The sequence below is a fragment of the Carcharodon carcharias genome, chromosome 4 (assembly GCF_017639515.1).
Source record: "Carcharodon carcharias isolate sCarCar2 chromosome 4, sCarCar2.pri, whole genome shotgun sequence".
Classification (NCBI taxonomy): domain Eukaryota; kingdom Metazoa; phylum Chordata; class Chondrichthyes; order Lamniformes; family Lamnidae; genus Carcharodon; species Carcharodon carcharias.
Window position 1 is genome coordinate 108,903,451 of NC_054470.1, and position 14,692 is coordinate 108,918,142.

The following is a 14,692-nucleotide window of genomic DNA, read 5'->3' on the forward strand; positions in this document are numbered from 1 at the left end:
TAATAGTTACTACATCACAGTGATCACATCTCACCTTCTGCAGCTGAACTACATTGTATCTTTATATAGGACAATTGGGAGGTCTTGTGGTGCAGCGGGTAGCGCCCCTGCCTCTGAGCCAGATGCTCTGGGTTTGAGTCCCACCCAAGGACTTGATGGCCAAGGACGGTGCGTCCATAACATGACCAAACAGGTTGATTATCAACCTGTAAATCCTTCTGACACATGCCAATGGTAGGTGATAAGAGCGGGAGAGATTCCTGGTCAGCCATGTGATGCAAAGGACGTTGGAGCCTCTGCCAATACTACCCATAGCTCCAGACTACAACATGCATGGAAAGGTGTACATTGCTGCAGCAACTCAGACTCCTTGGGTAAACTATAAAATACCACAACCACAGTAAGATGAATAATATGCAAACACTGAACAATTGGACATTTCGCAATGAATTTTTGCCACATCTTGAAGCGGCAGGTATCAATGCTGGAGAAGGGAACCATTCGTCGAACCAATTTCTATATCAAACACATGGGTCAGCTAAAGCACAGTGAAACGCAGAAGAAAGATGTGCATTTATATAGTGCCTTTCCCCACCTTGTTTTGACTCAGAGCACTTTGCAGCTATAGAAATAGTTTCAAAGTGTAGCCGCTGTTGTAATGTAGGGAAAAACAGCAGCCAAATTGCATACCGCAAGGTCCCAGAAATAGCAACGTGATGACAAGATCATTTGTTTTTTTATCGATGTGTATTGAGGGATAAATGTTGGCCAAGACACTGGGAATATTCCCCTGATCTTCTTTTGTGTCCACCTGAGAGCGTAGGCGGGGCATTGGTTTAAACCTCTCATCTGTAAGATGCCACCTCAAACAGTGCTTAGCACTGGAGATGGGTGCCAGCTAAGATTATGTGATCAAGTCTTTGGAGTGGAATGCAGAGTACATTTTCTTTAATCCTGTCCCCCAAACCCCATGTAGAAGAACAAGGATAAAATGGCAACAACAGGAGAACAGAGTCTGAGAGGTTGGGGGCCTTTGGAGGTGCATTTATAGGATGTGCTGCTACCCAAGGCAGCGTAAATATGTTCTCCATGCTTTCATTACCTCCAAACTTGACTGTTGCGATGCTCTCCTGGCTGGAGAGCATCCCCCTCTATCCCCCTCCATAAATTGCAGCCCATCCAAGATTCTGCTGCCCATGTCCCAGCTTGCACCAAGTCATGTTCACTCATCAACCCTATGTTCACTGACTTACTTTGGCTCCCAACCTAGCAACTGTTCAAATTTAAAACTCGTGTCCTTGTGTTCAACTCCTGCCAAGGCCTCACCCCTCCCTAACTTTATAACCTCCTACATCCCTCCAAGATATCCTCCAATTCTGGCCTCTTGCGCAGCCCAATATCCTTTGTACCATGCCTTCAGCTGCCTCAGCCCTAACTTTCAGAATTCCCTCCCTAAACCTCTCTACCTCTCTCCTCCTTTAAGATGCTCCTTAAAATTTGTCATATGAGGAGAGATTGGGCCAACTAGGCCTATATTCCCTGGAGTTTAGATGAATGAGAGGAAATCTCATTGAAATATATAAAATTCTGACAGGGATGGACAGACTGGATGCCGGAGGATGATGTTTCCTCTAGCTGGAGGGTTTAGAACAAGGGGTCATGGTCTCAGGATATGGGGTAGGCCATTTAGGACTGAGGTAAGGAGAAACTTCTTCGCTCAGAGGGTGGTGAACCTATGGAATTCTCTACCACAGAGGGTTGTGGAGGCCAAGTCACTGAATATATTTAAGAAGGAAATCGATAGATTTTTGGACTCTAAAGGCATCAAGGGGTATGGGGAGAGTGCTGGAGTATGCCGTTGAGATAAAGGATCAGCCATGATCATAGTAAATGGCGGAGCAGGCTTGAAGGGCTGAGTTAACTACTCCTGCTCCTATTTTTCTGTTTCTTTTACCAAATTTTTGGGCACCTGTTCCATAATCTCTTCACGGGGCTCGGTGTTGGATCCTGTCTGATAACACTCCTGTGCAGGCCCTTGGGATATTTTATTATATTAACGACACTATGTGGGAACAAGGGTGGTATAGTGATAAATTTCACTAGACTAGCAATCCAGAGGGCAGGCCGTGCCCCTGGACTGTGGGTTTAATTCATATCACAGCAGCTGGTGGAATTTAATTAATTATTAAAAAGCAAATCTGGAATTGAAAGCCAGCCTCAGTAATTGTGCCACAAAACTATCATCAATTGTTGTAAAAACCCATCTGGCTCACTGGTGTCCTTTAGGGAAGGAAATCTGCTGTTCTTACCTGGTCTGGCCTACATGTGACTCCAGATCCCAATGTGGTTGACTGTTAACTGCTCTCTGAATGGGCCTCGCAAGTCACTCAGTTCAAAGGAAGTCAGGGATGGGCAACAAATGCTGGCCTTGCCAGCGATGCCTACATCCCATGAAAGAATAAAAGAAAACCACAAGTGATATTCTTGTTGTTGTCCACCTGGATTTCTGTGAGGGACAATGTGCAAGGAAGCAGCACCTAGATAGGGATGTAATTTCAAACCTATGTCAATTTCTGCAACTTCAACCACAGAGCACATCAGAGCAGTGAGGAGGTGCAAGTGACCCCTTCACAATTAATGCATACATTCAGTGACAACGTCCAGGCACCACAGGACATTAGCACACGGGTAAGTTGGTATGCAGTTCACCACATCATCACTAACGGATATAGCTGATGTTCCCTTCTACTACTTGCCAACATCCATCGATTTTAACTGTGGCATGCAGGAGCAGAAGAAGAGGCAAACAATGATATGGTATTCCCTGTGTACAAAGTTCCATTGATTTTGTTCACATCACTGTTCAACAGAATGAGTTACAGCTGCATTAGTGCTCAGATGACATATGAACATTGCAACAATGACAACCTGTATTTATATAGCGCCTTTAACGTAGCAAAACATCCCCAGGTGCTTTCCATGAGGCACTATAAGAGCAGGTGAGAGGTAGGTTTTAAGGACTATCTTGAAGGAGAAAAAGGGATGGAGAAGTTTAGGGAGAGAAATCCAGATCTTAGGGCCCAAATAAATCAAGGCTCGGCCACCAAAGGTAGAGCGTTGAGAATCAGGAATGAACAAAAGGCCGGAATTGGCTGAGCGTAGATATCATGAAGCTGTGACATTACATGTCCAACTGCAATCTCCAACAGATCCCATGACTTTTGCCAACAGCCCGCCAGTGATCACTGTGAGTCACAAAAATCCTTTAAACTCTTTCTTCCTCATGAGGGATTTCAGCCCCTCTCCTTTAAGATTTAGCCTTTCGTTTCCTTCAACAGCAGCTCTAACCCAACCTGGAAGCCTTCGAGACATGGAAGAGAAGAGCAAAGGTGTCACGTAAGTTGGACATCTTTCATCAGCGCTGCCTACACAAGATCCTGGGTATCACATGAAGAGACATCATCACCAATGAAGAAGTGCTACAGAGGACTGGTCAGAGGTGCCATTGGGACAACGTGATGGAGTGATGACTTAGGCTAGCAGGACACATATTTCGCCTCCTGGACTTATGTCAGAGTGGCCATCGAATGGACATCACCAGACGGAAGAAGAAGGTGAGATCAGCCAAAGAAGACCTGGCAAAGTGCATCTAAGGAGAATCTCCAAGAGCGGGACATGACCTGGGCTGCAGGGAAAGAGACCACGATTGGCCGGGGCCAGCGATGGAATCTTGCTGCCTTTGTCCCTCATGGGACCAGAGGAACTAAGTCTAAGTAAGTAAGCTGGAGGAGGTTACAGAGATAGGGAGGTGGTGAGGCCATGAACGGATATGAGAACAAGTATGAGGATTTTAAAATTGAGACGTTGCCCTTCCGGGAGTCAATGTAAGTCAATGAGCACAGAGGTGATGGGTTAGTGGAATTTGGTGTAAGTTAGGATGTGAGCAGTGGAGTTTTGGATGAGCTGAAGTTTACAAAGTGGGTATAGTGACGCATGTGGCCAGGAGAGTATTAGAATAGTCGGGTGTGGAGGAAACAAAGGCAAAGACATGGATGAACCACCAGAAAAAGTACTAAGACCGAAGCATTTTTAAAAGCTTTTCTTTGTGAGGAGTTTGATTTAGGATCATAGAATCATTATAGCACAGAAGGAGGCCATTCACCCCATCGAGCCCATCCCATCTCTCTGTAGTGCAATCCAGTAACTCCCATGCCGCTGTTCTATCCCTGTAGCCCTACAAGTTTATTTCCCTCAAGTACCCATCCAATTTCCCATTGAAATTGTTAATCGTTTGCGCTTCCATCAGCCTTGGAGTGAGAAGTTCCAATTATGTGAGACATGCGCCAGTTAGCTCATCCCTAGGGTTTTGTAATTAGTTTCTTAATGCAGATTATGTCCATGGCCTTAGCTTCATCCTCCCTCCTATTTGCTGTGAATCAGTTCCCTGACCTTCTCACAAGGCCCATCAGTATTTCTAGTTGATGCAAATGTGACACCCCTCTTCCATCACCCAGCAGCATAACGAAAATTTACTTCCTTTCCACAGATAACAAAGAGCAATGAAGTTCATCCTTATTTTTAGCATTCCAACATTGTAGTGACTGGGCATGTCCATGAAAATCTATATAATGTTACAATTCAGTTAGGGACCAGTAACTTTTTGTCTAAAGTAGCCGAAATTTGAAATCCCAGTTACTTACTATGAGAATAAAACCACACGATTCCACGGTTTGAAACAAACAGAAGAAATGTTACTGTGCAAGAGACAATAAAGCAAATATCAACATTATCTATCTTATATTCTAACATCCAAAATTAACCTGAGGTAAAAATGAATTAACAGGAAAACTGGTCAAACACACCACAAACTGAACATTAAATGACAGACACAAACAAGAAAGCTCCCACAAATTTTCTCAGCAATCCATCCAGATGTCAGTGATCACTGTGAGTCACAAAAACCCTTGAAACTCTGTCTTCCTCACAAGGGATTTCTGCTCCTCTCCTGCAAGGATATAGTCTCTGATTTCCCTCAACAGCAACTCCACCTCTGCCAGAAGCCCTCTTACTTCTTCTGTCTGCAATGAGTTGTCAGGCAACATGGCTCCAACTCAGACTGCCCCAACAACTGCTAACCTCCCAGCCACTCAATCACTTCATCCAAGACTGCGTCCATGGTATCTTGACAGGCTGCACTTCTGGGGTCTATGTTCATGCATAGTTCCAGCTCCCCAATTGCTCTGGTGCCAACGACTGCTGCCAACCTTCTTTTGGGAATTTCTTTGCCCAACTCCCAGCAGCACCGAGCAACTCCTGCCCTTGGGCTTTTCCTGAACCCCAACTGCATGGAGCAACTATGCCCCGGGCTGCTCTGAGCCCCAACTCCCCACAGTGTCAAGCAACTGCTGCTCCTGTCGCTTCCTCAGGCTGGACTAACCTAGCCACATGGGCTCATTTTTGCACCAAAACCCTGGTCACCTGGTCAACTTTACACGCCATCTCCCCAGGTCCCATCAAAGGAAACTTGGAACCGAGCACGTGGGCCCACACCCCCGCCCCCCACGCAACCACCGCTCTCCCCACCGCACACTGCACCCAAGCCCTGAGAACATTGGCAGTTATAATCCATGGCCTCCACCCCAAAAACACACAAGGTCTGGAAAGATCTATTCCCTCACAATAATCAGTATCGAGAATTTAGGGACTTTTTGTGTTCATTCTTATAGATTAATAGTGCTTAAAAGATAGAGTACCAGGGGTTCTATAAAATACAGAGTTTGGGTGGCGGGGGTAGTGGGGTACAGGGGAGGGAATTCACTGCTTAAATTTCAAGTAACGTAAACCAAATTCATCAGTGCTAACCTAATCCTCATAACGTTAAAATAGAGTCATTGTACAGAGGGAGGGTGGGAGGGGCAAGGGGTGTGGTGTCAGCGCTGTCAATCTGAGGAGTTGCGATAGCTTGAGGAATAACACCGCAAGGACTCAAGAGATTCTTTGTGTGAATAAAGTGGGAGGAGGACTGGGTTCGTCACACAATCCCAGCTCACTGACATCACTCACTCCAGAAGGCAGGAAAGGAATGTGTGAGGAGAGAGAAAAGAGAGAGAGAGAGGGAAGCATTGTGGCACAGATTTCTGCCATCAGGCTGTAAGAACTACAGAGTGGGTCTGCTCCACAGATCAATGGAACCCTGGTGAGGATTTCTTTCTGCTGTGTGTCAGTGAGTAGTTATGAAAGAAGGTTAACTCTTCAAATGTGAAGCTAATGTGTTTTTCATTAATGTGCATCATGAGAGGTAAAAGCAATTGGGGTAGTTCGCAGATAGTCAGTGAGGCTATCATTCCAACCTAGTGCAGCAGCACAAACATAACTAAGGGAGAGTTAGAAGCATAAGAATTTAACGGTGTCTAACTGTTTTTGCAAGCCTATGACTAACTTTCAACAATCCACTGAACACATCTTAGTTAAAGGCGGATGAGTGCCTTGACAGATCGTGAGTCTGAAATGGGTGGCTTCATATTTTTGTTGAGGTTCTCTTGCTCATCAGCTAAGCTGTTTCACTGTTAGTGAACAGGACTGACCACCAGTGGCAAATGCTTTCGAGGGTACAAGGTCACATCTGCTTCACGTCTGGAACACACTCAGAAGCTGAGTATCCAACGGGTTCAGGAAGCTCCCCTGTTTGATAGCCCGACTGTGTGTGTGTGTTTGTGTGTGTGTGTGTGTGTGTGTGTGTGTGTGTGTGTGTGTGTTAATCCCAGCATCGCACTGTGTTCAAATGATATGAATTCACACAAGAGACCGTCTTATATCAGACTAAACACAGGTGCTGAGGGGAGAGGGGAGATGTCTGGGTACCTGGCTCTATTCAGGTCAACTGTACAGCTTCGTGTTTAAGTGTTCCAAGATCATCAGTCAGCAGAGGGCAAAGATTGAGGAAGCTTGTGCTTAGGGTGTACTGAATTATCTTGCCTAAGTCATGGATCAATGATACCACTCACTGGACTATGCCGTGATATCATGCTTCAGATCAATAATAGGGACGGTCTCTTCAAAAAATAACCAATTTGCCCAACTACAGGTTGCAAATCACATTGAAACATCCTCAGTGCCTCATGTACAGGCAACACCATTGATGTAAAACAACATTTCTGCTTCCCAAGTTAGCCAAATGTTTCCAAACCCTAATGTGTCAATCAATACAAAAGCACAACACTGTGGTAACTGGAAACCTGAACTAAAAACAGAAAATATTGAAAATACTCCACTGGCCTGGCAGCATCTGTGGAGAGAGAAACAGTTAACATTTCTGGTCAATGTCAGAACTGGCAAAAGCTAAGAGGTATAACAAGTTTTCAAGCACTTACAGAGGCTGGGAAAGGCAGAAGGGGACAAACGGGAGGGTCTATGATAGGGTGGAAGGCTAGAGAGATTGGACGGTGAAAGGAATGATAGTGCAAGGCAAAATGGGATGGTAACGAGACAAGTAAAGAAGCAAAAGATGGGTTTCGAGGAGGCGTTAATGGGAAATCGGCTTTACTGACAATAGGTCATTGACCTGAAATGTTTCTTTTTCCACTCCTGCATCGACAGCTTAATTGGCCTGGTTTAAGAATTGCCTTTGTCTGACTGTGGTGTCACAATCTTTGTATCAGAAGCAAGGCTATATTTTCTAAACACATTCGGGCTTAATGAACTATGCTTCAGTTTGGCTTTGTCTATGCAACTGTGAAATGATAATAAACACTCCCTTTTAAATATTTAGCTTGGTTACTGTGACTCCCAGCACATTAGCAGCAGAGGAAATGTCTGTTTACCATATGAGGAAGCATAGGAATAGGAGGAGGCCATTCAGCCCCTTGAGCCAGCCCTGCTGTTCAATTAGATCATGGTTAATTTGCAACTTAACTCCATCGTATCATGCTTGATCCATAATCCTTGATACCATTACTCAACAAATTCAGTCTTGAACATTTCAAGTGATTCACCCCAGTGTCCTCAGGGTTTTGGGGGAGAAAGTTCCAGATTTCCTCTACCCGTTCTGTGCATTATGTGAAAGAAACTCTTCCAGATTTCCTGAATGGCCTAGCCATAATTTTTAAGATTGTGCCTCCTTGATCTGGACTTCCCCCCCACCAGTGGAAATAGTTTCTCTGTATCTGCTGAGAGGAGGTCTTGCGGTGCAGTGGTAGTGTCCCTATCCCTGGGCCAGAAGCTCTGGGTTCAAGTCCTACTTCAGGACTTGATGGCCATGGAAATGGCATGCATCACATGGTTAATAATCAGCCAGACAGGTTAATTATCAGCGTATAAATCCTTCCACTGTGCCTGATGGCAGGCAGTGAGAGTGGAAGAGTTTCCTGGTCAGCCACACTGCAGAGGGCAATAATAAACTACTGCAGTACTTTGCCAAGATAATCAAGGATAAAATGGAAGTCCATGGTTTTGATGCCCTCTCTGGGGCATGGTACCTCAAGGGGATATCTACCCTATCAAATCATTTTAAGCATTTCTATTAGTTCAGCCCTCAACCTTCTCAAGGAACCATGGACCAAGTTTATGCAACCTGTCCTTGTACTTTAACCCTTTAAACACTGAGATTATTTTAGTGAATTTGCATTAGATTTCTTCCACCTTTCCTGACGTTGGTTTTCCAAAGCTGAGCACAGTATTTCAGGTGAGGGTGTCATCAAAGCTGGGTCCATCCGCAGCATCCCTTCCTCACCTTCTGAATTCCAATCTTCTTGAGATAAAGGCCAACACTCCATTAGCCTTCTTCATCACTGTTTGCACTTATCCACTCGCTTTTAGTGATTTGCATACACGGTCACCCAAAACCTTTTGCTCCTCTGCAGTTCCTTGTTCCTCACCATTAAGAAAATATTCTGATTTGTCTTTCCCAGATCCAAAGTGGTTGAGCTTACACTTCCCCACATTGAACTCCAATCGGTCACTGTTCTGCTCACTCACATATCCTGTCTATGACTTTTCGATAAATTCCTGCTAACACCTTTCCTTTCCTTCAACCAAATCATTGCTACGAATGCTAATAAACGAAGATACAGTACAGTTTCCTGAGGAACCCCAAATGTTGCATCTCAGCATTTGAGAGCAAACCCTTTGTCCCTACTCTCTGTTTCTTACTCCCAGCAATTACTGATTCATGTCATAAGATGAAAGGCCCTTCAGCCCATCGAGTCTGCACCAGTAAAACAAGTACCTCACTATTCCAATCCCATTTTCCAGCACTAGGCCCATAGCCTTGTATGCCATGGCATCGCAAGTGCACATCCAAATACTTCTTAAATGTTTTGAGGGTTTCTGCCTCTGCCACCCTTTCAGGCAGTGAGTTCCAGATTCCCACCACTCTCTGGGTGAAAAAATTCTTTCTCACATCCCCTCTAAACCTCCTGCCCCTTACCTTAATTCTATGCTCCCCAATTCCATGTGTTCACATTTCTGCCAAGAGTCACTTGTATAGAACCTTATAATATGACCCAAAGACAATGCCCATAGCCTCCCTACTTGTCCACCATGGTGGTGACCTCCTCAAAAAAATTCAACTAGATTAATCAGATGTGACCTACTCTGTGTGGACTGAGACAACTAGTGTCAACGGCAATTCCACCAGGGAAGGCATCATGACTCAGCCTCATCCAGTCCATGCCCGATGCCATCACGTACACTTTTCCCAGTAGGGGAAGCCACATAATGGTCAGGAGCAGTAATTGGCTTTCATTTTCTCGCACCCAGGTTAGGAGCATGGCTCTGCTGCCCATAACTCCGTCCTACCTCACCCCAGTGCCCCCAGCCAACTGTTGTCCTGTCTGAGGTCAGCCCAGACTTGGAGTCCCCAGCTCATGTCCTTGCAGCCCTTGCGGCTCAGAACTTTCAACTGATTCACCAATGTGAGAAGTTGTGTGGAGGAATGGAGGCCCTTTCTCATGAGAGGGTGAATTTTCGCCTCTGTTATCAGGCTTTAGAATTTTTAAAAGCACGCCATTTTTATGGAGGTGGAACCAGGGGCAGCAGCCAATCCATTCCTAAGAGACGGGGCAGGCATTTAAATACCCACCCCAGGGGCTGGTCACCTCTGATTTGTTGGCCAGGACAACGGGGGTAACTCGCCTGCTCTTCTTCAAAACAATGCCGTAGATTATCATTCAAATGATTTGCTAATAACAAAACTTATTGGGTAAATGACTTGCAATAGTGCACTTTGCACAGTGAAAGGATCAAACGGTGCTTTAAAATAGATGAGTAGTTATTGTGCATGATCAACTCTTTATTCAACAAAAATGGTCAGCTTCTCCAAATTACAAATTTAAATGGCTCTGTTACGCCAGCGCTAAAATATTCAAACTCACACTTAAATATTCCTGGGTTCTTTGCTTATTTAAAAAGGGAGGGAAAAAGAAGTGAAACAAGTGGGGCCTGTTTTGAATTTTCTGCCATACACTTTCTGCTGTCTTAATGAGTTCACCAGTGGAGCAGTAACAATGGGCGGAATTCAGTCACCTTTGATGGGATGCGATTCCCTCAGGCCTAAGGCAAAGACAACATACGGCCTTTGGCAGGAAAGTATTCCACAGCCTGTGCAAATTTACTTTACCTTTCCTGCCTTTGGTGCTCTACAGTCTAAATATGGCAGCCTTTTCTTCGTGAATAGAAAAAGAGACTTGCATTTACATAGCGCCTTTAGTAACCTCAGGACATCCCAAAGTGCTTTACAGCCAATGAAATATTTTTGAAGTTGACGGTAGCCGGCACTGTAGCGCAGGAAATGCAGCAGCCAATTTGCACATAGCAAGGTCCACAATGAAATAAATGAGCAGATCATCTGTTTTAGGTATTGAGCGACATCAGGAGAACTTTCTTCAAATAGCGAGATCTTTTGGTTCCTCCTGAGCGGGCAGGCAGGGCCTCGTTAGTTTAACATTTCACCCAAAAGACAGCACCTCTGATAGTGTAGCACTCCCTCAGTGTGCAATTAATTGTCAGCATACATTTTGTGCTCAGGTCACTGGAGTGAGAATTGAACCTACACTCTTCTGACTCAGAGGCGAAAGTACTAATGACTGAGCCATGGTTGACCTCCTAGAAGTTCTACCAGAACTTAAAAGGAACTATTTTACCTGATATAAATAAAGGGCACAGTGATGTGGTTAGTAAATTAAGGCATTGTTGCAAATCCAATTGTGTTTGCGGGTCCTGATTTATTTCTTTAACGATGAGACAAGACTTCTTCTTCTGAAGCAATTCTGTCCTCTTCCCCTCCCTGTTCTAATCTCTGACAGTGTGAGTGAATTCCCTGCCCCAAGCCATTCTGCCAATGCCATTCTGAAGCTAAGAATTGAAAGTGAGCTGCTACTTTGTTATTGGGATTCCCCGCCTCGCTGTCACTGGGACTTTCTATCAGTGATGTGTTTTCAACTAGTGTGTGTGTGTGTGTGGGGTTCGTGTATCATGTTGGCCGACAATCCTTTAGGGTCGATGATTTCCTCCAATTTTGACCTTGTGCGCATCCCCAATTTCCTTCACTCCTTCAGCAGCAGTGGGAGAGACGGTGCGAGTGCTCAAGCAATCCCGAGGCCCAGGCTAATCCTCTGGCAGCTCTGGGGTTCAAATCCCACCAGAGCAACTAGTGGAATTTAAATACAATTAATAAATCTGGAATATAAAATTAGTCTCAGTAATGGTGACCATGTCAACTATCATTGATGATTGTAAAAACCCATCTGGTTCACTAATATCCCTCTAAGGAAGGAAATCTGCCGTCCTTACCCATTCTGACCTACATGTGACTCCAGATCCACAGCACTGTTGTCTTTTAATTGCCCTCTGGTCTAGCAAGTCACTCAATTCAAGGGCAATTAGGGAAGGGCAAAAAATGCTGGCCTTGCCAGCGATGCCATCATCCCATGAAAGAATAAAAAACTGTACCTTCAGCTCCTTTGGTTCCAAGCTCTGGAATTCCCTCTCTAACCCCTCCAGCTCTCTCTGTCTCCTCCTTTAAGAGGTTCCGTAAAACCTACCTCTTTGACCAAGATTTTGATCACCTGTCCTATTATCTCCTTATGAGGGTCAATTTGAAATGTTGTCTGATAATGCTCCTGTGAGGCAGCTTGGAACATTTTACTGTCTTAAAGGTGCTACATAAATACAAATTCATGTTATTAAAAACTGCTGCTGCAAAAGCCAAAATAATAATGGAGCATCATTTTTTTTAGCTGGTTGGCCCAGGCTAAAGATCGCGAATTGGCCTGTAATTGAAAATTCCTGAATTTTTCCAATTGAAAGCCAGAGCAGAATTTTACGGCCCCATCATGGCAGGGGTGGGGCTGTAAAAGGCAGTAAGCCATTCAGAAGTCCGTTGAGTTGTAAAATCCCATCAGCATAAAATTTCACCCCCAGTGTTACTCAGTTCCGTTTCTAATTGTTTTTGAATTCATACTTGGGACGTGAGCATCGCTTGCAAATCCAGCATTTGTCGCCCACCCCCTAAACACCCTTGAGGAGGCGATGATAGGCTGCCTACCTTGAACCACCGCAGTCTGTCTGATGAAGGTGCCCCCACACTGCTGCTAGGGAGGGAGTTCCAGGTTTTGACACAGCCACAATGATAGAATGCTGCCACATGTTCCAAGTCAGGGCGGCGTATGACTTGAAGGAGAACTTGTTTATGCTTTAAATGTAAACACACTACATCCTGACAAATGATTTTATTGTGTACATAGGACATCTGACCCAAATATTTTATGTTCTAACACTCCGTTATTAAGACTCATAGAGGTCAAGGATCCCGTTATCCAGATAAGTAAGGTGAACTGATAATTTATCTATGTCAGTGCTATGTATATACATAGAATTAATGTGTCCTCAAGAGATTTGCGCAATAACAACAACAAATTACCTTTATATAACGACTTTAACACAGTGAAATGCCCCAAGGTGCTTCACAGGAGGGTTGTCAAACAGAATCTGACGCTGAGACACACAATGAAATATTAATATAAAATAAAAAGAAAAAATGCAGGAAAAACTCAGCCGGCAGCATCTGTGGAGAGAGAAACAGAGTGAATGTGTTGAGTCTGTATAACTTCTTCAAAGCTAAAGAGAAGAAGAAATGTGATGGATTCTATACTGTTTAAGTGGAGGTGGAGCAAGATAGGTCAGGGATAGGTGGGAGAGATTGACAAAGATATCATGGACACAAGACAAAGGGAGTGTTAACCATAGTGTTAAAGACTAAAGTAGGTGCTGATAGTGGCATAAGGTAAGAGTAGAATGTGTTAATAGCAGAACAAAGGTCAGCGCTCGGTGAAAGCACCACATAGAAACAAGTGACAAATGGCCCTTTGGAGGTGGCAGGGGTGATGTTTGGGAGAAAAGGGGAAAAAATGAATGAAATAAAGAAAAATAAATAAAGAAAACATTTTAAAAACAATGAAAAGCAATTGGATTTAAAAAAAGGGGTAAAGATGGAGGAGAGCGTTTATGGTTTGAAGTTGAATTCACTGTTAAGTCCGGAAGGCTGTAAAGTGCCTAATCGGAAGATGAGGTACTGTTCCTCCAGTTTGCATTGGGCTTCACTAGACCATTGCAGGGGTTCAAGGACGAACATATGGGCATGAGCAGGGTGGTGTGTTGAAACGGCAAGTGATAGGAAGGTCTGGGTCATGCTTGTGGACTGAGCAAAGGTGCTCCGCAAAACGGTCACTCAGTCTGCGTTTAGTCTCTCCATTGTAGAAGAGACTACATTCAGAGCAACGAATACAGTAGACAGTGAAATATTAAGACAGGTTGATCAATGAGGAAGGTTTTAAGGACTGTCTGGAAGGGGGAGAAAGAGCGAGGGAGGGAGGTTTGGGGAAGGAATCCAGAACTTGGGGCCGAGGAAGCTGAAGGCATGGCCACCAATGGCGGAACAGTAAAAAGTCAGGGACACGCAAGAGGCCAGAATTGAAGGAGGGCAGGAGGAGGATATAGAGATAAAAGAGGGGGTAAGTCCAGGGAAGGAGTTTAAAAATAGGATTGAGAAACTTAAATGGCAATAAAATGTAACCCCAAAGTAAAAAGGAACTGCAGCTCATGGCAAGTTAGCTAACTGGTTCCATAATCCTTAATACCTTTACCAACTAAAATCCATCAATCTAATTTTTGAAATGTTTTACTGACCTCCAGCCTCAACAGCTTTTATAACGAGAGAGTTCCAGATTTCCACCACCCTCTGTGCGAAGAAGTGCTTCCTGGCATCACCCCTGAATGGCCTGGCTCGAATTTTAAGATTCTGCCCCCTTGTTCTGGACTTTCCCCACCATAGGTAATAGTTTCTCTCTATATACCCCATCAAATCCTTTAATCATCTTAAACGTCTCAATTAGATCACCCCCTAATCTTCTATATTTAAGGGAAAAACAAACCTGGTCTATTTTCCATATAGAAATGTCACTGGGATATAGTGTAGACTGGATAGAATATAGTCACTGGGATTTATTTTGCAAAGGGGTTTTGTTTGCCGGAGAGGTCAGAGGTCAGCAGCCATGGGACTTCATTCCTTCTATGCCTGGAGGTCAAATAACATTTGAAAAACAGCAATTGTGGAGATGTAATCAAACAGTAGCTGGATGAACGCCTCGGAAATGGCCACATAAACCAATCATCTAAATCTCGCAAGCTAAAGACGCTG

The 14,692-nt window shown here is 44.3% G+C and overlaps 1 protein-coding gene across 3 annotated transcripts in view; it reads left to right on the forward strand.

Moving 5' to 3' along the window:
• LOC121277372 (A-kinase anchor protein 2) overlaps positions 1 to 14,692 on the forward strand; it is a 166,638-nt gene that overhangs the window by 86,030 nt on the left and 65,916 nt on the right. Inside the window, exon 1 of one of the 3 annotated variants that reach the window (XM_041186759.1) lies at positions 6,091 to 6,196. The exons of the other annotated variants lie outside the window; for them this stretch is intronic. The gene's annotated coding sequence lies outside the window, so the exon portion shown is untranslated. Of the gene's footprint in view, positions 1 to 6,090; positions 6,197 to 14,692 lie in introns of those variants that run through there. 3 annotated transcript variants of the gene reach the window in all.